The 23,938-nt window shown below is 45.1% G+C and overlaps 1 protein-coding gene across 1 annotated transcript in view; it reads right to left on the reverse strand.

The window, feature by feature from the left end:
• LOC106646182 (neural-cadherin) overlaps positions 1-22,438 on the reverse strand; it is a 96,612-nt gene extending 74,174 nt beyond the window's left edge. The window contains exon 1 of the mRNA XM_089593280.1: positions 21,764-22,438. The gene's annotated coding sequence lies outside the window, so the exon portion shown is untranslated. The remainder of the gene's footprint in view (positions 1-21,763) is intronic.
• Between the last annotated feature and the right edge of the window lie 1,500 nt (positions 22,439-23,938).

The raw sequence follows: 23,938 nt of genomic DNA on the forward strand, positions 1-23,938 counted from the left end.
CTCTACTTTGCATAACGAGACGCCTTTCTCGGGAACCGAGAGATGCCATTGTCCGGCTTGTACTTATTTTTCAAAATGCCCCTCTCCATACAGCTTATTCTCTTCTGGGTTTGACAAAAGTTATATTTTAATCGACAGACGACCGGTACTTATAATCCTCGTCCTACGGGGACGACATCTCACTCGGGAGAGCAACAAAAAAAAGAGCGAATAATGGCACCGATCGGCCGACCAACCAGAGTCCATTGTGCGCCCCATACATCCTCACAAATTAACGGCAGCCAATGACTATTAACACGCAGCCGAACCAAATGACGGGGCAGAGGAGGCCGCGCGACGTCGATTCACGAGACAACTCCATGGGAGGGAGGAAAAAAAAGGACACTGTGTACTGCTCGCATGAGGTAACCGACGAGCGCGGCTTTTAATCAGTCCCCGTCTATAACATATATACACAGAGCGCGTGACTGGTTAATTGGTCGCGCCTCGCGTTCTTCCCAGTGCCACATGTACACGTGCCCACCCTCGCGTAACTACACCAACGATAGTATATAGGAATTGGACGGATAACAAAGAATCTGCTCTCCTCGCCCAGAGTAACATCGTTGTCAACTCGTGCACTGCTACGTTTGTATAATGTAAAATTGAGCGATTGTGCCAACGAGCTAGTTTGGTGGTCGTATCAAACACGCAATGAAAAACATACGCCAGCAAAAACGAGAGCGCGAGACTCCCGCTATGAAATTTGCAAAAAACCTTGCACTCGCCCGCTTGTGCAGCTTATTAATAGAAACAATGTAGGCACGCGGGTCCGTGTATTTTTGTAGCTTCCGCTGTATATGCATGTGGACGGTAACGCTCGGTGCGTTGGCTGAGCAGTGAAACGGGCAAGTTGCACGCGTACAACGCACATAAACGGGGGGCCGGATGCCATTAGGGGACTTTTCTATAAATGAACACGTGCAAGCTCCCGCGCGTCTACGTTACAAGTATCTGTATATATGGTGTTCCCTGCCCTGCCGGCATGTGTCTCGGATATACATATATTCCGGGAATGCCGCGTTTTTCAAGATGCGCGCAGAGCTATACTGTCTTGGGGCATTTTTTTTTTTTTTCTACGTCAATTCCGGCTGACCTTGTACACACGGGAAAAAAAAGTGGTTGGTGAAGGGAGACGGGCGGCACTATTTATCCGGAATGAAATTTAAATGCCTCCCAAAGAGGAGGATGTTTCAACGAGCGGAAAATCGTTTGGCCGCAAGGTAATAAGCGTTGTGTACAGGATATAAAGAAAAAGTGAGTCTCACAATAGCCGGAGATCGAAAAAATACAAGTTTTGATGGGCCAGTCATCGGTGTACAACATCGCCGGAGTCCTCCTTCTCGCACGGCTAATCCCCCGCGAGAAACAGCAGTGTCACGCCGCTCGAGAATCATGTACGAGTGTTGCTTGTTTTCTCCTCTCCTACACGTACATACACGTCTACAATGGAGGTCTCACGCGAAGCGACCATCACCTATATAATCCCTCCCCATACACACACGGCTGTGTAACAACACACGCGCCAGACGGCCACGAACTCGGCTCTTTCACCGTCTCCGTAAGAGCGGAACCGAGTCACCTTATTAAGGCAATCAAGCCAATGAGCTGCAGGAGAGGGCGTCTGGACACCACCACTACCATCAGCCCACTAGAAAAAAAAAAAAAAAAAAAAAAAAAAAAAAAAAAAAAAGAGGGGCGAAAGGAAGAGCGAAAAATAAAAGAGAACTCATCGTTGCGAGCTTGTGTCTGACAATGCAACGTTGCAGGCTCTCTGGATTCGCCATTCGCGGTAACGAGCCAAAGTGAAGGGGGTGAAAGGAAAGCTTGGCCGTTTGAAGGGTGGTTACGCAAAACGTCTGTACCTGCGATTCTCAATGTATATAACGTAGGTACGTGTGATGGGCAACCCGGCTCGTCGACTAATGACCCTCGTTATCCGAGTTCGCACCTGCACCAACGGTCACCGGAACTCGAGGGCTTATTGAATTTTGACGAAGCGATCGGTCGACCGGCTAAAGAGTACACGAGCCTCCGACCAGTGACTGTAAGCTTATTGCGTTCGACGACAATGGTAAGGAAAACCGTCGGTGATGCGAGTGCAAACGAAAAGACCCTAGTGGGACGCGAAAGGGACAAAAGTTCAATTACAACTTGGGGAGGGAGTCGACGCAAAACTATGCGTGCAGACGACAGGTGTCCCACCGAACAAAAGCTCCAAGAAGAACGGAAAAAGCTCCCTGCACGTGGCAAACCCAGGGACGCCTGAGAATCTCCTCGTTTGAATACAACTCGAGTACGTATAGTGCACACGTCGCACTCCCCTATATGCCTCGTAGGTCGTATACGCGCGTGTGTATGCTTTTCTTTTCGTACAGCAGTATAGGGAATCTCGCCCGAGGAGAAGAAAAAAAAAAAAAAAAAAAAAAAAAAAAAAAAAAAAAAAAAAAAAAGAAATAGAAGAGCTCTACGCGGATCTTCCCCATTCTATAAGTATGAAAAAAGGATGAACGTCTGTCTGCGCCCGCAAACGTGTATCTTGTATATAATATACGCTCTTGGGTGTACGATTTCCATGGCGCTTCGATAAGGCCGCACGAGTCATATTATTTCATTCAGTTTCATTTGAAAGCCTCATTTCCGCATCGCGTGATGGGAAAAAAGGTGTGTTAGATGACCCCACACGAATGAGCCTATAATCTGTGCACACAGATATTATATACCCCACCCCCCACCCCCGTATATATATATATATATATATATATATATATACATATAGGTTGGTATGTTACAAGGTACAAGAGAGAGTTTGTGCTCCACAAAGACACGCGGAAGTATTATACGTATGGCCAATCGGACTCTGCGCGGGGATAAATATTGTATGCGGACTCGTGGGAGTCGAGGAGCATCGCGCTACGCGGAGAGAGAGAGAGAGAGAAGGGAGGTATAGGGAACCGGTCGGCTATTGATTATTTTCCCTTGCTCTCTCTCTCTCTCTCTCTCTCTCTCGATGTGCCGTTAGATGAGCTTGTGGGTACTTGAACGCGCAGGTATATATTATATACCTGTACGTACTTACGATGAAACAAAATACCTTTGATCTAAGCACCATGAAAGAAATTTAATACACCTGAGAGGCTTATTACACGTTGGTGGTGGTGGTGGTGTGGTGGCATTGGCGGCGGCAGCGATGGCGGTGATGATAGGCCGTGTGGTGAGACTGCACGCGCGTCAAAGTTGAAAAAAAATATGTAAACACACGGTATTGATTGTCGGGGAAATTGGTTGGCTATTTGTGACTATCAATTTACCGCGCGTACACGCTCATTTGACTCGGTAGTTTCGCTTCTTTCGGTAATGCGCCATGCACAGGGCTATATCGGTGCCTTCGTCGCTCGACCCATTGGTCGGGGCCATTTTTTAATACGAAATTCGCATAGAGTTGCTTCGTACGTATAGTGTTTATTTTCAATAAGGATATGATGGTGTCTCTATGAAGTATGGAGTAAACTATGACTAGACAAGCGCAAAAAACAGATGATGCTGTAGCCATTCAACCAGAACAAAACAATTGACTGTAGAGCAGAGTAGTTCTTAACTTCCTAATGAAGTGACAAGTTGATGTTGCAGGTACAATCGTTCGAGTTGTAAATCTTTAAAAATCATCTATTTCGTTGAAATGAAAGCTAAAAAAACTCGCGGTTGGAAGCGTCATCGGATCACACATAAAACTCAAAAATACAACTCCTCTCCTGATGTGACGGGGTCGCGCGTAGTCCGCCTTCTTACTCTTAGGAGTACATTTACGAATGTATATACATATTATACCAAGGAGAAAACAGTTACCAGATAGGAGCTTTTAAGTAGCTCCAACTGAAAGTTGCATTTCATTTCATCGGACGAAGTATCTCCCCACCGCAAAACTTTCTCGCGGCTCGTGAGCATAAACCGTAGCTCGGGAATATTTCCCATAAACCCCCTCTTCCATCAGATAAATAACCATCAGAGAACAAAAATACGGTAGAGCTAAAAACCAAATCGACCAACCACCGACCTTGACAAACGCCCAAAATACCCCGAGCAACCGAGAGGGGGGAAGAAAAAAAAACGTACAGAAGCACCGTACAATAGCCGAGTACGGGAGCTTCACGTGCGCGCCAAATGTTCGGGGCGTCTCCACAGCCAGCAAAGACTGTATATATACACACGTATATAGATACACACGGCAGGGTCGTCGCGTCGCAACAGCCGCTCGATATTACGCTCGCTCCTTCGGCTCATGCTCCTTCTTCTTCTTCTTCTTCTTCTGCCCTACAGCTCGGCAGTTTAGCTCGTGAAATATTCGGAAGGACGAGGGGGATAGAGAGAGAACGCCCTCTCTTTCTCCTCGAGGTGCGGGCTGGGGAGAATGGACGGGTGCAAGGACGCGGAGGCGGTGGTCCAGGAGAAGGAGTGGGCGTCTTTTGATGCAAGAGGGTGGATGGATGCCGGGCGAGTCCTGGCGCCGGCAGCAGGAAAGTCAGAGGGGCAAGATACGGATACCTTAGTGAGTGTCTCGAGGGGAGGAGGGCTGTGTAGGGACAGGCACACCTATACTATATACTAGGGGTGAGAAAGTGACAGAAGTATATATGTATATACATAACGACGGCTGCGGCAAAAGAAAACGCGGACACGGCTCGTGTAACGAGAAATCCGCGCGCTGGAAATGAGATTTTTCTCTCTTTATCTTTTTTTAGACACTGCTGCATAGGTACACTTTTGTACGCGTCGATCGGATTCTACGCTGACGGGGGGGGGGGGGGAGGGTGAAATTCGGGTGGTATGACATTAAAGGCGTATAACAAGTCGCGCCGTGCACGTTTTTGCGCAGCAATGTGCCAAAACTCGATTACACATGGGCGACGACGCGGAGTAGTCGCAACGAGAGGGCGGAGGCGAGGGAGAGGAAAGAAGGCCGGGGCTCTCTGTCTTTCCTCCCCCTTTGGCGCGGAGGGAGTGGAGGAGCGGGCTCCGGAAGGACGAGTTTATTGGAAGAAAGCGCACGGAAAGAGAGGAAGCGAGGCAGTTAGATTTGTCAAGACGAGGGGAAGGAGGAGAGATGTGCCGACGACACGGTGGCGGCGAGTCTGCAGTGGCGGGCCTCGGGAACGTCGATCGATAAAAGAGGGCTATACTGTACTCGCGTGCACGTAGAAAAAGCTCTTTCTTGCTACCCTAACGAGGACCCCCTCCCCCCTCACTCTCTGTAGTACTACAAAAATTATCATCGTTTTTTCCGAACGGACCATTGGCTTCTTTGCGCATTACTTCGTACAGCAGCTTCCGCGTCGTTTTTGCCGCATATTCTTCGACCGGTCCCACATGGAAAGACCCCCCTTTACCACGATCTCCTGTCTTTGTTTTTTTTGTTGCCTCTTTTTTACATCCGGTGCCTGGCGCCCCCCCCCCCTGTTGATGCGATGTCTATTTTTTGTCGAACCCCTTACGAGCTATCAACGATACGTCGCGATGAGTCACGTGTAGCATTGCCGCTAGGGACAGCCTGGGTCATTCCTGGTTTATTTTTAACGTCGTTAAAACAAACTTTGAATATGTGGAAGGTGGAGGGAGCCTCTGTAAACAAGCTCTTGCAATTAAAAGCCGAGAAAAAGAAACGTTGTAAAAACGAAGGAAGGAAAAAAAGCGACCCGATAATTTTGAATTTCGACGTTGAGGGCCATCGACCCAGCTTTACTCGATGTGTACACGATGACGTTATAAGCGAGCGTGTAATCGAGCCTTGGAACGCTATGGATTTTAAAGTTGACTATTGTACAAGCGTTAATGAACCGTTCGTTGTTTATACGTGATGTATGTGTACATGCCGGTGGTGGTGGTAATTTGTTGGCTGGAGCTACATCTATCCGGTGTCCGTATAGTATATACTCTGTATTGTGTTCCAAAGGAAACACGATAATCGACACTCTCGTACTCAATTATGGTGCACAATCCGTTTTTTGTTTTATCGTTGTCATTTTCCTTTCGTTTAATGATGACACGGGAGTTGAGAGTTGAAAGCCACATTTTAATTGAATTCGTTAAAAAAAAAAAAAGGAGATGGTTGACAAACATTTCATGACCGTGAGATTGAATTTTAGTTGGAATTTTAATTTTAAATTGTGCCACTGGGCGTAGGCAAAATTTTAATGACATTTTCGGACCTTGTTTGTACGCACAGTCGAGGGATTTCAATTAGCGTTTAATGGAAACATCAAAATTCAGGCATTAATCTCGTTACGCGTTGCCAACGGCGAAAGACAATTAATGCACAATGCTGTCCTCACTCGGGAGTCGGACGTCAAAATGTTACTCAAACACATCATGAAAACTCCAAACGTACACACTTCCCACGCCTTTGGATCGGAAATAATATGGATAGAAGAAAAAAAATGTAATGGGGGGAGTAGGGAGGTAATGACCAACCGTCTAGACATTTCGCAGTTCTGCGTTCATGTATGTATACATTAGCCATCGCGAGCAACTATACACTGTAATATCGCGTTCTAGAAACCAAACGATTAGCGTGTGAGTAGGTATACTAGCTTGTAGAGAGAAACGAAAGGGAACAGTGTAATTTCATCGAGTAACGTAACCTGGGTATGCTGGATTCCACTGAGTAGAGACTCGATGCTTTGTTTCGTGTTGCGAAAACGAGATAGTTATTATACTAATGGTAACGGCCGGAGCGAAAGATCAAAAGGAAGATTGGAAAAAGGAGGAAAAAAGGTTTGTTTAGCCGCAAAACGCCCGTAGGCGCTTTATGAATTTTAGGTGCGAGGTCGTTACCGCTAATGGAATCACCGGTAATCCGCGTTTACACCTGTACTTTGTGCGGCGATGGTGTTTTCGTTGTTTTCTTTCAATTCCGTTGAAATGAGGTTGCTATCGCCCCTGCAAAAATACACATACTCACGTATGAAACACGGCAATGTAGCAAAATCAACGAAATTGGCTGATTCTTGTTTACAGATTGCACACGCTCGCGGTGGTTGGTAATTTTTTCATCCAATATACGCTGCTAGGGACACTTAATGATATAAAAAAAAAAAAAAAAAAAAAAAATTGTTAAAATTACTGCGTGAGTATTATAAAAATTGATGTCATTTCGTTGTCCATAGGAACTGTTTGCTCTTCCCACAACAATTTTTAGTGCTCGAAACAGTTATTATTATGATTATTACTGTATCCGATCGAGACTGCACGCAAATTGTTGTTAAACCTTAACGACATCAATCAACAGCGACCCCTTCATTTTGCCCATTTACACATGAACAAACAATCCATATTCATTAGCGATTGTTCATGTACGTGCGCACGTTTGAACCATGTTTGACTCGTTAACATTAAAAAAATGAATCCCTTCCACGTACGCACGACTAATGATCTTTTAGAGAATCGCGCTCACTTGCACCCTACAGACTGCACAGCTCATCCGACAAAAGGGATATATACATTCGGCTCTCGTCGCCTAGCATCGCTGGCGAATCGATACGCCGGCGCTGTGGCTGCTCCCTCGACCCTCTTACCCCCCCCCCCCCCCCAAGGGACTCGCACCATCTCTCCGTTCCCAGTGCCGCCCTTTCACTCCACGTCACGCGTCATCTTGTTCGTGCACTATGCCTCGTTTCGAGGTCGTGAGGAAAAAAAAAATCAACGTAAAACGATGCAGGTCAATGTAGATGGGTAGTACAAAGAATGGGGCTCTGAGGGAAGGTGAACCAAGTGAGATCCAAACAGACAGACAAAAGGGGGAGAGGTAATGGGAAAGCAAAGAGAGACCGAGAGGGCCTTTGATTCAATCGCCGGTGCTGGACGTGGCATACATATATATGTGCATATACAGAGATGGAGAAGCTCTTCGACAATGGATGGAAGTGTATACGTACTTGTACGTGTGGATGTACAATTGTACGCGAAGGATCTTCAGTCCGGAGAGTAATCAAGGGACCGTGTGGCGTTGGTTGTTGCGAAAGGAGGCCTCGGGGGGTCGGGGAACTGTCGCGTGCACCACGCAGCCTCGGGCATTTTGGGAGAAAGTTTCGAGGAGCGCCCTTTGGTACCCACGGTTACCTTGTAATTTGCACGTATGCGGGTGTACTACGACAAAGTTTTTTGCGATCACTCGAGCTGCTCCACGCGACCGTATGCACAATTGATTACGGGTCGTTCAACGCCATACTGTTCTCGAATGAAATGGTTACTCTTAAAGTCTGATGGTACAGTCAGACAGCGATTCATCTATCTATACACATTTCATTGAACAACTCATTGGTCTGTGATATGTACGATTGAAATTTAAAAAAAAAAAAAAAAATGTAACAACCGAGAAGAGCAGTACAAAGGCTATTTGCTGGTAGGACTTATCGGATAGCTGATCTCTGGATAAACCACTCGTAGAGACAAGTTTATTTGTTCAGGTATTGGGTTTGTAAGTCTTACTAGTAGTTCTATCCTTAAGCTAATATCCAGGTCTAGGTTATATAGGCAGATTATAACTGTTGCGTTGGTAGAATTGACTGTCATGACATACATACTAAATCCAACCCTGCGAAATAACTCTTTTTGGTTTACTTTTTGTGTACGATTACAAAATTATTGTGATTTTTTTAACCTTTAGTTACAACAAATTTTTTATTTGCAGCCCAAATTGTTGGTGATTTCGAAACGAATGGACAGAAGCGAAGCTCGATGGAAGATTCAAGTGTAAGTAACAAATTGAAATATCCTTTTCTAAGTTTATTTTCTTGACTTCAATTTGAAAGAATTGTTCTAGATGGATGTAAAATACTTTACACTATTAATAAAAAAAATAATTTTTTTTATTCAACTACAAGTGGCTTTAAATGCTACTTTCAGAGATGGAATAAATTACTTGGATTATTTTATGATGCCGTGAGAAGTTACCTTAAAGTTAAGTGATTTTCATTCGTTATCCACATTTCTAACAGCTATAATTTTCCTTAACAGTGCTTTTGCAGCTACTTACCCTACTTCTCTTACATTTCCTACACAAATTGTCATCTAATGTGATGAACAAATGCACAGCTCTCATGCTACATGGACTTTCTTACCATATTTTTTCATGCTTTCTCGCAAACTACCACATTGCTATTATCACAACTATTTTTTCCACTGATCCTAGTAATTCTTCTCTTATCTTTTTTACCGCTCCTTTTTCTACTAGTTTATCTTCTACGACCGCTATTTTTCTTGTATTGGTATACATTTCTTTAACTTGTCCTACTCTGCTTGTATTTCTCTCACAAACCTCATTGTTTTTTATTATTTTAACTTTACCACTGCTACTTTTTTACTAGTTTTCTTTTCTACTATTCCTACATTTCTTACTACCATGCAACCTGAACTTATCTTATTATTTCAACTTCTACTTGCCTTATATAAATCTTATAATTTCTACACCTTCAAGTTTTCCCAACTACTTCTAAATCCACTATATTTCTTCTACTAAGTATTCCTAATGACATACTCCCCCTACTTACCACATCATGCGTGTGCATTCTTCTTTCAACTACTTCTGTAATTCCTACTGTCCCTGGTACTTTTACCACACCTACTGTTTTCACTACATTAATCTTTTATACTCTTTTTCTACATCTCCTGCTACTCCTAGTACTCGTACTACCCTATACAATTTTCATCTATTTTCATTGTACAATCCACTTCTACTCCTCTTATATATATTATATACTCATAACTTCTTTTTCTTGATCTCCCGACACTCCAGCCTTTCCAACCATCTCTACTTTTTGTTTTTTTTTTTACACAACTCGCACCTTTCCCGCTCCTAAACCTACCGCTGCCCCGCACTACTACAGCAACCACTATAGCATTCGAACGGAACGAACTGAATTCGAAATCCCATGGACAGACCACGGAGTATAATAGCTTTTGAAATTGAATCGTCGGTCGACCGATCGAAATCGAGAGATAAAGTAAAACGAAAAGGACCAAAGGTGCAGTATTGATTCAAACACACGTGCCCCGTACATCACGACCACAGCCGCACAGCCACACCGTCGGCAGCTTTTGGCACTGCATGGCAAAGTCAACGGGTCAGCAACGCCGTACGGGGTGATTTTAACTATATATACACCCACACGACACTGTTGGGTAGAGTCCTTCGCGCTATTTCTCTTTATTCGGACTCGGCCGATGTGCCCCCTTCTGCCCCGTAAAATTTTGTGTACACAGTCGGGCCAGCTCATACACAGGACCATTGCCGTAATTGTCGCAGCTTACACGCGTACTACACTCACCAGAGCGTGGGGGGGGGGCGCTCCAATTCTCCATCCCCCTTCTCGACGCCTATACAAATGCACATAAGAGAGCTGACGCCGACATGCGTCGGGGGGGGGGGAATAAATCGTGTCGTTTTTCAGCTGACTCAGATGTATGTTTCCGTGCGCGCAGCAGACGTGTGACCCCCTAATTAGCCCAGACGCCTGTGAGACGTGGGACCTCCCCTTTTTTTCGTTCCTTTTCTCTCGCCTGCGCGGCCAAAGCAACGGGGACGGATACGCAATCAGACGGAAAAATCACGCTCCGCCCGTCGTCTCGTATTAACGTCGCGTGCGATGAAACTCGCTCTTGTCGGTTTCCCCATTTCGATGGAACGTATTGGTGGTAAGTATATACGCACGTTTGAAATAATGTTGATGTGCACACACGCGCGCAACTATATGTGTACACGTACGAAAGAAGGGGGAGAGGTATGGGGGTGTAAATTAACGCGTGTGGCGAGGATACATGTTATATTGGCCGAGAATCGTGCGTTTCGGAGATTTATCCTTCTGATAGAAAGTGTTCCTGACAAATCAAGTCGACTTTTGGGCTCGAATTTCAATGTTGATTCTGATCTCACGAAGGTCAGGGGATGGGGGGAGAAATACACGTTTCCGAGGATTATTCTTATAAACTATCGGGGGAGGGGGAGGGGGATCGTGAGATACATTTCATTTGTAATTGTTATTGTTATTGTGATTGCCTTGAACCAATTTGGAATCTCACGTACATTATTCATAGCTCCTACTGGTGGAAAAACCACGAAACACAAAATATCTCCGTTTGACGATATGTTTTCTTGAAGGTTAATTTTTTTTTTTTCTCGATCGAGATGGTTACGCACCAACGCGTACTGCTGTACCTTTAGTACTGCATTTACCCGCGATTTTTACGTAGAGTCGATTGAAAATCGTAAGGGTACATCGAGGGTTGAGCGAACAATGGTCTCGCCACTTAACTGCGCGTGTGTATATAGCCCCGCGTTCGAATTGTCCACACGTCGCACGGTACGCGAGCTCTTTTTCTCCCTTGCGCGTTGATGGCAACATTTTCATCCAAAAGCTTTGGTTGAACCTCTGCACACATACCCAATCCCAAAGTACACGGACGAAAAAATAATGAAACAATGGTATAGGGTATACCCCTACCGACTGCCCGTGCCAATGTTTGGGGTTAAGTGGCCAAGGGAACGTGGGGCTATTCTCGACTTAGCGCAGAAACAATATCGACAAGCGAAACTTTCTCCCCCCCCTCCTCTCTGCCTAGGGGTTCGTTAGCCCGCAGTCTCTTTCTCTTCTCTTTGCTCCCGAGAGCAAACTTGGCAGCGGAGCCGAGAGGGTGTACACGAAAAGTGCGAGCCAAATTGCAAGAGCTTATTAATATTCTAAACAATAGCAAAACGGACGAACAACAAAAAAGCTCCCCCCCCCCCTCTACTCCCAAGTGGTTATGACCGAGCGGGTGTAATATAGGGAAAAGCAGCGGGGAGTGGCTGCGTGATCGCGAAATGGGTTAAGTTTTCCGACGAGGCTGCCATTACAGCGCCCCCAGAGGGGAAAAAAGAAGCGGATTAAAAGCTCCCGGTGAGGAGGAGGAGGGCCGAATAATTGAAACGCCAGAACGGAAAGGTAGAAGGGGGTGGGAAGTGAGCTTCCAATCGACCATTGTATACCACAGTCGAGCTTGGCATTGGTATTTTATATACCTGCATGTGGGTAAGCGAGCACGTTTCTGCGGTCGCCGTGACGATACTTGCCCCGAAATTGAAGTGCTCCCGGCCGGCCCGCAAATAGCCGACTAGATTTGTCTCTACTCGCTCTTCTCATCCAGCACCGGCTACTTATGCAACGCTGCGCGTGCGTGTGTGTGCATGTGCTCCGGCGAGTGTGACCCCTTTGATAGCACCACAGCGATGCCATAGCAAATAGGCTCTGCCAAGAAAAAAAAGTTTTCGCCGCTCGCGTGGGGTCAAGTGGGCTCGGGGAGTTTTATGGCATGTTCGACGCGGTGTTGATGACTCTCTTAGGCGGTGCTAATTGACGGACGGGCAGGGGAGGGCACTTTTGTGTAATTGAGTTTAATCGATTTCACGGGGAGGTTCCCGCGGTACGTTTCAATGGGTGCGCGTGCCAGACTGTAGGCCTTAACGCTGGAGTCAAGTACAAACGTGAGATCTAAAAATAACTTAATCAACCGAATTATGGGTTCTCGGGAAACTTGTAAAACGGAGGGGGCTGAAATACTGTGACCAAAATATTTGGAAGACAATTTTGGTATTTTTTTTTGTTTCGGAGCTACATTTTTCTTACAAATACCTCAGCTGGAAGATCATAAATTCAATTTGAGCACGGAATACAATTTAAGAACGCGATTAAATGAACTCGAGTTTGCGACCAACCTCAAGCATGGGTACTATCGGTATAAATATAAGTTTGAAAATAACCCAGAGGCCGTAACATCCGATTAAAGTCCACTCGAGCCGGAAAACGGTATATTAAATTTTCCAGTAGAAAAAAATGAAAAAGAAAATGCAAAAACCTTGTAATCACGGGCCACCCTCGAAACTCATTAATCAACTGAAAATTCACGATAACAAAGTTTGGGCGGCACAATATATACCGGACCGCGCTAATGATGATCTCCTGCAGCGGTGGAGTTAACGGGGTAATTAAATCGTTTGTAAGTACTTCGCGGTAAGTCTGCCGCCTGCACCTGCCCCCACCTATACTGTATACGCGTGTACATGTACATGTATGTATCCCCGGGTGCAAACTTTCAAACTATCATCCATCCCATCGGTGCCTCTCTCTCTTTCTCTCTCTTGGCAAAGGAGGTATATTAACGGTTCAAGACGTGTATGAGTGCAGCGTAAAAAAGATACATCAGCAGAGAAGGAAAAGGAGAGTACAGCCCCGCAATGGTACTTGTATTGCTCGGCTAATCTCTCGTCCCGTGCATACATTACCGCATGCATCTACCCGATCGATCGGTACGGTGTATATACCTCTGCGAGGAGCTGCTTCGTAATTAGGAATGAAGAGCCGCTCACCTGCAGGAGGCACTCGATGGCGCTCCCCGTTCTCTATTCGGTACGACCTAAATACTCCCGCGCGCTCTGACCTAATATTTCGCTGTTTATTATTTCCTCGCGTGGATCGATCGCGCAACCGGTCGGCGTGTGATGCAAACACACGCGCGCGCGTACGAAAAAAAAGGTACGCGATCGAATTGACGGGGGTGAGCGACAGTGGACGAAAGGGAGTAGAGTCGCACGTGGGCAAGGCTTTTGTGGAAAAAAAAAAGAAAAAAAAAAAAAAAAGATGGAACGCATGTATATTTTACCTATGGAAATACGATTGTTTTCTCCCGATGTATACACACGATTCCGATGAAGATAACAGTGTGTGCGTACGAACGCGGTCTCACACCATCCGGACCGCACAAACAGGCCAGCCCAGCGGATCGATATTCAAATAAACATTTCCCTTCCCCATCCGTACCTCCATGGGCACGCAGCAGTCATATTTTCCCGAGAAATAAGTGGCGCCTGCCACATCAGCTTTTCACTTTTCCCTCCAAGGCACATAAACTCGGCGCTTGACACCAAGTAAAACGCGAGCCCGCACACGTTTTCGTGTGTGTATTTTCCCAAGAGGGAGAAAAACCATGCGAGCCTCGTAAGTTTGTGTACAGCCCGTGACGCTGAAAAAACCACGAGGGGGGGGAGGGGTCAGGGTATTGCGCGAAAACGGACCGAAAATAGCTCTCTGGTGATAAACGGAGGGGAAAATCGGGGGACGTAAAAGCGCGCCGCGGCAAAGTTTCGATTGCTGTTTTTGGAAAAGTTTTCGCGAGCTTATTCGTCACGCTGGAAACGAGAGGACCGCAAAACGACCCGGTGTCTCTGGGATTTTGGTTTCTTGCAGAAATATTTTACCCGCAAAACCCATTTGTCAAACCCTATACCGGGGATGAACAATCACCCCGCAAGTTTACTGGGCCGGTATACGAGGAGGAGGGTAAAAAAAAGCGCCGTCCGTATACAACCCGCGAGGGATCGATTTTCTCGTAAAAGTTCAATTTTCGAGACGGGAGGTACGAATAAACATCGTCGTAAAGGAGAGCTGGAAGAGATGGTTTACTTTGGAGCCGAGGAGTGCCGATAGTTGTGCCCGGTCTTCGCGTACCCTTTTGTTCGATACAGCTGCAAACAGGGGGATGTCTTTTTTTTTTTTTTTTTTTTTTTTTTTTTTTTCTCAACACTATAAAAGGTGCGCGTGAAAAAGGTGATCATTTTAAAGCTCACAATATCTTGTGTGATTTCAACTCCGTTTGGCTGTACAATTATTCGCGAGTAGGAGCAAATAATATCCATGAGAAATGAGAAATCCTCCGCGTCATTTTCAGCCGCGGCGAGAGTATAGTACACAATCCTTCCCCCCGACCGTTTCCTGCAAGAGCTTTCGGGTGAGCCGTGAACGACTTCAAAGGGAAGCGCCGCTTTGGGGGAGCATCAAAAGAATCGTGCGTAATTTCGCGACATTTTTCAGACTCGGATTCGAGATGTATCAATTTGCCGCGCGTGATAAATATTCTACGGCAAAAAGTCGAGCGAGTGTCGGGAGAGGGAGGCAACTTCCACCAGAGATGTACATAAGAACCAAATGAGAGAGAAGGAGATGATAATGATGATGATGATGATGATGGGAGGAAGAGCTTCCGCCGTCACGAAAAAGACTCTCTCTGTTGCACGCACTCCCATCGTTCTCGCTCGCGCGTGTGTGTTGATGCATGCGTACATGGTATTGTGTATAGCGGATCGGTCGTCCGTCAGCCTTCAACTTTCGTTTCTCATCTTCGCGCACAGCCGTATCCGATCAAAAAAAGAAAAAAAGAAAAAAAAAACTGAGAGAGTTCAATAAGCCAAATGTACATCCCACATCTCTCGTGTGTATATTACACGGACGATGGTGAAGCAACGGCGCTGGTAAATACGTGTGTTATACGTATATATACAGGGCTCTAGCTCATCGCACAACGAGGCCTCTTGCTCTCCTCCCGTGATTACACGCATTATATGAACTCTGGGAGATCCTCCATCTATCTACCATACCTCTCTGTGTTGTAAGTATATACGGAGAAGCGCTGCACCAACCAGCAGATCCATTCTCTGCGATACATCTTCCTTTCTCTCTCTCTTTTTCTACATGTACACCTATACAATTTTATACTGCATGTACGTGTATAAAAGTATAAATATCGCGGTGAAAGAGGGGCACGCCGGTCATGCTATGTATGCATATATATATTTATACGTACACGCGGGCGCGGAGCTTCCCAGCCCAAAGAGCTATGTAGCGTGGTGGGTATATGTATACGTGTATACATATTATCACGAACACACGTACAACACCCCAACTCAACGCGGTGTGTGAGATGTTTGTGTGTAGGTATACGTACAACCCTGCGTGTATGTGCAGTGTGCGCGTTTTCGCTCTGCGCGGCGCGCGATCGATCGGCCGTCCTGACCTCTCTCTCTCTCTCTTCCTGTTCGTACAGCTAGCATGGCATTGTACGTACGTATATATATATATGTACACGTAGCTTCTACCTCCAAGAGTATACACCCAAGTATAAGCAACCGAGATAAGTAGGAGACGGAAAACGTCCACTCGGGGGTGGCTGTGTATTTTTTATACCCATACGGAAAGGGGTAGTATAGGCTCCGCTGGTGCCCCAAAATCGGTCCGCGTACCGATTCATTGGCGTGCAATGCGCTTTTGAGCTTTTTTACACCGTCTCCCTCTCTCTCTGTGTGTATGTACGTGGCCATGGTCTACCGCGGCTTTCTAGGTTTCCTTCTGTTTTCTTTATACCCCTTGGGTGTTTTTTTTTTTTTTTTTTTTTTTTCCTATTCGCCGATGAATATACGCATAGACGCTGTGCTTGCGCGCTTTAAAGCTCTGTATACTCTGCGCGGGAGAATTACGCGCTACTGGTTGTTTTTGCGCGCGTTTCTTTGTCGGTATGAAAAGTGAGAGGAAAAAACAGAGGGACTTCTTTGTCGGGATGAAAAAAATTTCCATTGTCTGCGGTACGTATACTGTTTTTTTTTTTTTTTTTTTTTTTTTCGCAAAAAAGTTTGGACATCGTTATTGCTCTATTTCATCCCAAACGGGAAATGGGGAATCAGATTTTTTTGGCGTGTGCTTGATTTTTGGCACAGCGTTGTGAAACTTTTCTTTTGATTACGTTGGTATATGTAGCTGGGTCGGTCGGGCGAAGCTGGGGCGATCATTCACGGAGAGTATAATTGGAGCCAGGGATCTTTCTTTCTTTCTTTCTTTTGCGTGTATATCATTGATTCTTCTCTAATGAACCCCCCTTTGTACGCGTACCTGTGCCGTTATAAATTTACTCGTAGATCGTAAAAACGAAATTTCATTTTCATGGGATACGGTCACACATTTTGAGTCACTTGCTGATCATAGTAGATCGACAAAAGACATTACATCGAAAACAATAGCTGTTTCGCTTCAAGTTTGACCTGGACTTCAAAATTTTACGTTAAAAAAGGGACATTTTCACTCATAAAAGCAATAAAATCTACTAACTATTTACGACGGCGAACACCCAAAGCAATAAAATACGTTTTACGACACACTTTATTTCGTCTGTAACGCTAAACGCAGATGATGTATGCTAATTGAGGTGCACTTAAAATGCAGAGCAGCGTGTAAATGAAAAAAAAGTGGAACAAAAAACGAATAGAAAATTATCCTACGTAATTGTTACACAGCTTTTTGGGAGTTATTTTTTCTCCCTCAAGAAAAAAGCGACGATAGAAAATGTGAATACACACGACAGGTGTCATCTACGCATCTTAAAAAGAAAAAAAAAAAAAAAAAAGTTAACAGACACAAAGTGACGCGAAAGGTGTATCCTACACGATTTCGTATAATCACGTCGGGCCATCAAAACATTTTTTACCTTGCATATATATGTACAAGCAAATTTTATTTGTCTCCCAGCATCGTCTGTGAAAAAAAAAAAAAAAAAAAAAAAAACAGTATACACAAGCGACAACAACAAACCATGTGCTCACGTCAAAAAAGTAAAAGAGCAAATCATCCGAAAGACGCCTAGGTGTAGTAACCAAATAGCTTTGTCGTTCGAGTGAGATTCCCTCTCTCTACTTTTCCCTTGCAGCGCCTCACGTTTTCGATTGTCTGCCGAGCCCACACACTGTAAGGCAAATCGAACACACCCACATACATACAGAGACATATATCGACTCCGGCATCGAGACTATGGAATTTCCCATATCGGCAGAAATGTAGACGTAATATTCCGTACAAGTCTGATCCCATAGGCTGTAGAAACTACATCTAAATCCAATTTCTGTTGATTCGGTATTCCGTGGGGTACATGCAAGAAAGTATTTTCTAATAGCTTGTCCTTAGCTGACGTACAGACAAGCGCTTACGTGAAACTTGTATGGAGACGGAGGGACATATTATGGTCCCCTCTTTGATTTGCTAGACGAATGGGAGAGGGTAACTTTTTTTTCTCCCTTATCCTGACCAATTATAATCCCTGGAGACCTCCACATGTCTGACCCTGGGCTCGAAGGGGGCTAGATAAGCTCGAGATGTGTGTTCTGTGGAATCAAAAACCTAAGAGATATGGAAAACGAAGGTGCCTGTGTGTGACTAAACGTATCTTGGGTCTGAGAAAATTCTTGTGAGTATTCTATTTTTTATTTATTGTTTAATGTATCATTTGACATACTTAACTTCAATCATTTTAAATACCTGATTGTGTTTATACAACCGCTATTTTGTGTAAGTGCACATCAGATCTCGTTGCATATTATGTATTGACTGTAGTTGCATTATTTATTTTACATACTACTCTTGTTTTTTTATTTCGCTATTTATAATTTTTTTGTTTTATTGAATCTTTTAGAATTTCCTTATAACTCGAATTTAAGTAATTTTTTACAAAGGCAACAATCGATATCCTATTTTACAATCCAACCCCATTCCTATGGAAAAGTGTGTAATCCTTTGAATGATTTTTAAGTACATATGTATTATTAAATTACCACTGATGTCACATTATGTACATTGATGACCCGCACGAAATACTTTGAAATTGTGAGGAAAAAGAATAGTTTTATATAATCGTTGGAAGAAAATACAATTTCGAAATCCTTGGAAAAAAAAAAAAAAAAAAAACAGTCAATGCATAAATTATTCGTAAAAACAACCTTTCCAATAAGTGTGGAAAACAGTTAAGTACATTTAAAAAGATTATTTGTAAGTAACAGACATTTAATTAAAGCAGCTATTTCGAAATTATTCTCGCGTAATTTCAATAAATGAAAACAAAAAAAAAAAATTAAACGACGAAGAAAAATGTGGTAAACCTCTGTTGTGACTCTCAATGCGTAAGGTAAAGACATAGAAAAAACATTTTTTGAGCTAGCTGCTTTATCCCAAGTATCTTAAACAATATTCACCAAATATATTGCTCTTGAAAAATCTTGTAAGCAAGTTTATATTTTTGTTTAATCAATTGTGGCGAAAAAAAAATTTTTTTTTTTTCATTTTAACGTATACACTTTACATTTCATCAACATGGCAAATATTGTATTTTTAATTTAACCAACATTCGTATTTATATGTAAAATTTTTAGAAAATTTAATCACTTCAAGCATCACCTGGTCAAATTAACCGTTACAGTAACACAAAATAAGATAAAGACAAAAACTAAAATTTTGATGGGAAACTCGATTACAAACCAATTTCCCTGTCATTACATGGTGGCTACTTCAATCTAATTATTTATTAATGTTTGATCAGTAACTACTTAAAAATACCGCTTTTGTCGATGGCAGTGCATGTGCGAAGGTATAAATATTCTAGAACAGTAGAAAAACTGGCTTAACGATTATCATCCGAATATTCTCCATGAGACATAAAAGGTAATTAGTATACCATTTACGACTTGTGTTTCTGCTACTTATATTGGTATTGTCTTGAAAGCTCTGAGCTGCATACCTTGCCTCGATTATTGTTTTGAATTATTATTATTGGCATCTCGCGCAGCCCCTACGCAAAGCATCCAAGTTCTGATAAATACATCAATTCACATTCCACGGAAACAATCCACGTACAAGTGACTGTTTCAAGAACATATACGCGTATGTGTATGGATCAATCGAATGAAATTGAGGTGAAGAAGGAAAAAAATCACCCTGCCAAAAGTAAGGAGAAAAGGGAGGAAGACAACTCGCACGTATTATACCGAAGACCGTCAAACCGGGAAAGAGATGGTGAACCGTAGACGGTGGCTGCGAGGGGTGGAAAGGATGAAAAGGGAAAATACAACGGGAACACCCCTCATTTGGAGGCCGTAATAATACGACGCGAAGAAGAAGAAAACGAGAGATTCCTGCGGGAGGAGGAGGAGGAGGCGATTTGGACGAAGGGTGTGCGTCGGAGACCTTATACGTACACTCGCTCGTTTCTCGCGCTCGACGAAATCAATAATACTCCCCCGGCCTCTTTTTTACTTATGTGTCTCTGTGTACGTCTGCCCACGAAAAAGGAGGTGACGCACATACCACCACACACACACACACACATGTAACACGCTCATTTGCGAGAAACGTACGATTTAGCGTCCACAGGTAACTAACGCGCGCGCGCAGGTGGGGATGTTTCTTCCTTTTTTCTTTTTTTTTTTTTTTTTTTTTGCTTCGCGTTGTACGAGGGTGCGCGTCTGCAGGGAGAAAACAAGGGGCCGTCCTCGCCCCTCATGCCTGCCATCACCCCCCAACTTTACAAATGCAAACTGCACTTTGCGCGGAAGGAAGCAAGTTTTATCGCGTGCACGCGTGCATGTAATTTTTATGTACATCGCGACGGATGTAGGAAAAATACGCGCATATGCGCCCTTTTTTTACGACCCTTGTTTTTTTTTCCCCCTCGCACGCGGGTATGTATCAGGTACTCGGAAAGTACCTACTTGCGGGCAGTATCGTTATTCGGACAACTGTTGTGCCATTTTAGGGTAGTAACGAGAGAGGAAGTTGCCCGAACGACTGACGCCACCTGCAGATTTAGGCGTGCCGTTTTATCATCGGTCTCTCACTGGGTATTATTCGTTTGTTTCCATAGAAATTAAACTTTTTTTTTTTTTTTTTTTTTTTCTCTTGAAAGATACGCAATACAAATTTTATAGAAATGTTAACAAAACCGAAAAATTTGAGTGCCCTTACAAAGTATCCTGCCCATCGTCAATCAATATCGTGTCTCGAAAAATACCATCGAGATGGGGATGGAATTACAAAGCGATCGACCACGAATCTCTTCTTCCTCTGAAAAAAACTCGTGGAAAAAAAAAAGTACATTTTGATACAAATATTGGCAATCCGTGGTCGTGTGTGTGATAATCTGGCACGTACATACAAATACTCCTACGTGGCAGAAAGCACCTGTCTCCAATGTGACAAACAACCACACACACCCGTATACATACGTATACATACGTACCCCAGGATCGCATACAATTAATCGAGCTTATGGAGCAAGCCTCCCTGCTCAGTGCACACCTACACATGTACATCGTACATTATAAAACCAGCTTACTCGACAGCCCGAAGCTATACTCGAACACGAAAGAAAGACAGGGAGAAACTTTGACGACCCCCTCGGACTCGCGTTTGTACACACACATATATGTACCTATATAGATAGGGTCGAGGGTGTGCTGCTGCTGCTGCTACTGTGCCTGCGCACGCCACCCTCCGTATAGGTACTCTGTTCCGCTGTGCTCCTGCGCCGTGCGTATGACCCTGCGCCCGAACCATGGCGCGCCCGCTTATGCTGCCCCGATACTTTGGACGCTGCACACACACGCTTACCCACCCCTGCGGTTAACGAACTACGAGCATCTCCACATGCGTGTGTCTAGATGTACCGTATGCGAAGCTAGGTCGTTGCTGCCGATGTCACTTTGCTTTTTTTTTTTTTTTTTTTTTTTGCTTTTTTTACGTCCCCCCCCCCCGCGTCAGCGTTACGCGTACATCCACCCGTGCGAATTTCGTGCGAGCCCCTCCTGCGGTCATTGATGTTTGGGACGTGAATCGAGAATTTAGGACTCACAGGAGAGAGAGGAGGAGCAGGAGTACATTTTTTACTCGGTAAACCAGGGTTATTCTCGTTGGCAAAGTCCCATTATATCTCGAGGAGGCCGAGCTTGCAAGCACGATCGACATTCCTCACGGCTGTGTACACGTACGCGGGTACCGGAACGAACGTTGACTATCTTACTATACTTAATCATTTGTAACGAAAGTTGGTACGTTACCTCGATTTTTCGTTCCAGCAGCGGTTCCTTTTTCCTTTGATCTTTCATGCGCCGCAAAGCACCCACAAACAACGGAAAAAAAACCCGCACCAAAAAGAAGAAGAAAAAAAAAACCAAATACTCAGTCGTAAGAGTGTAAGGAGGCGATGCACGAATAAAACCGAAACAATAAAACAAAACAGGCGAGGCTTTCGTCACACTCGTCCACTCGTTGTGTTTGCCAGGAGCTTTTTTTACAACAACTCTGTCGCGCACACGCGCCACTCTACGAGCGTCTACGTTGTCCTGGTTGTCGTCGTTACTCGTACTGCAATTGCAAATCCCCTCGTGTCGGTGATGACAGCAACGATGTCACTGGTTTTACACATACAGCTGCGGGCCAAAGACCGTAAGCTCCCACCTCCTTGCTGCTCATCGGCACATCGACTCCGTCCTCGAGCTTTTTCCCCTTTCGGCTATTAACTTACGTTTGTTTCATCTCACTTTTATCCCATTACCCCTTTGGTATTCTATAAAATTGAAAAAATCGATCTCCCCTCGACGACGCGTTGCCAAAAGTTACACTCCTCCCGCAACAGTCACCGATGGCACGCCATGTGGGGCAGCTCGGTCAGTCAATCAGTAGTACAAACTATGCTTCGGACGGCCTGATTTCTTACTTTTTTTCTTTTTCTTTTTTTTTTTTTTTTTTCAATTTATTCTTTTCTTTTGTTTCTCGATTAAAAAATAAAGAAAAAAAAAAAAGTTTCCCCTCACTTTTTCACGCGCACGCTGCACTCTGCTGCTCTTACACTACGCGCACAACGGCACCCGTACAAGCTTAAACGACTCACGCGAGTAGGCATGAGTTTTCCAGTGGCGTACGCGCGCACAGCCGTATGTATATACTTGTGCGCAGGGGCGGCAGGTCCTCCACCTCTGACACGGCGAAGCGAGCACAGTGGCACAGAGCCACGCTCCGGTGATGCTTGTGTAACGGCGCTGCCGCTGCTGGTCGATAGGTGGTCGAACGCAGACTCGCCAGCTCGCTCGTGCCCGTGCTGCGAAGGGGTATACGGCCGGAGAGAACGTGTGTACGTGTATACCTATATGTGTAAAACGCGCGCGCGCGCGCGCACGAGCTCTCGACTTTGCACCGCTGCTGGCGCTGGTGGTGAGGACCACTATCTATACCTATATACACAGCAGCCCGACTCCCAGATCGTTGGACGGACAGAAACGACTCCTCGCGCTCTTCGGCGCTCCCTACGCCATCTGTCCGTCTCCCGTTCTCGCCCCCTCGCCCATCCCTTCCCACCGCTGCCAACGACCCGACTCTCTTTCGCGCTCTCCTGGCAGTGCTGTACACCATGTACACCTATATCTTAACTCCCCACCCCACCACCCCCCACACCAACACACGTGCACGCGAAAGCCGTTCCGTTCGCCGTGCGCTCTCCCCTCCTTTGCACCCCCTGTGCGCGTGCATGGCACCCCATCGAAACGAGCACCCTCTCGCTGTATATATGTATAGCAGTTAGCAGTCGAGGCGCCGGCTACGACGGTGCAGCGCGCCCCTCCACCTTTTACCATGTATATACATATACATACCCTACTGTACGTGTAAAGCCGCAGTCGCGGAAGCGTCTCCCCCTGCCCTACCCAGTTCTCTGTCTGTCTCGCGCGAGCCCTTACTTGTACGCCGAGGCCACCCCCGTAGAGCGGGCCCTTCTCTCGTGTTCCCCTTTAGCGCCGCAAAACCCCTCGACTTCAACCGGCACCGGCGACGCTACAGCACCGGAAAAGCCACCCCTTCCTTCCTTTCCCTTCTGCGCGTATATATATACTATACACATACATGGATATTTATATATATAGACAGATAACCACAACCCCGGCTTTTCCAAGCTCATGCACTGCGTGCGTGTGAGGGAGCAAAGGTGACAGGAGAAACCCCCCCCCCCCAAAAAAAAAGGTGCACGCCATCATCGACGCTTCGTTAATTCGTCGAGTTCCGCGAGTACGTCATCTCGCTATGCAGTACACTTGCGCAAGACTCGAAAAACCACCCCTATAGCTCCCCTGATATACATCGGTCTCTGCTGCTGCTGCACCAGATGATAATGTATGGGAAGGAGGAGGCCGGAAGGCGGCGCGCGTTTTACATATGCATCGGGGGGGAAGGAAGGCACTCGA

This window comes from Copidosoma floridanum, unplaced genomic scaffold (assembly GCF_036245765.1).
Source record: "Copidosoma floridanum isolate Cflo_tuat_1 unplaced genomic scaffold, Cflo_Japanese_pri ptg000019l, whole genome shotgun sequence".
Lineage (NCBI taxonomy): Eukaryota > Metazoa > Arthropoda > Insecta > Hymenoptera > Encyrtidae > Copidosoma > Copidosoma floridanum.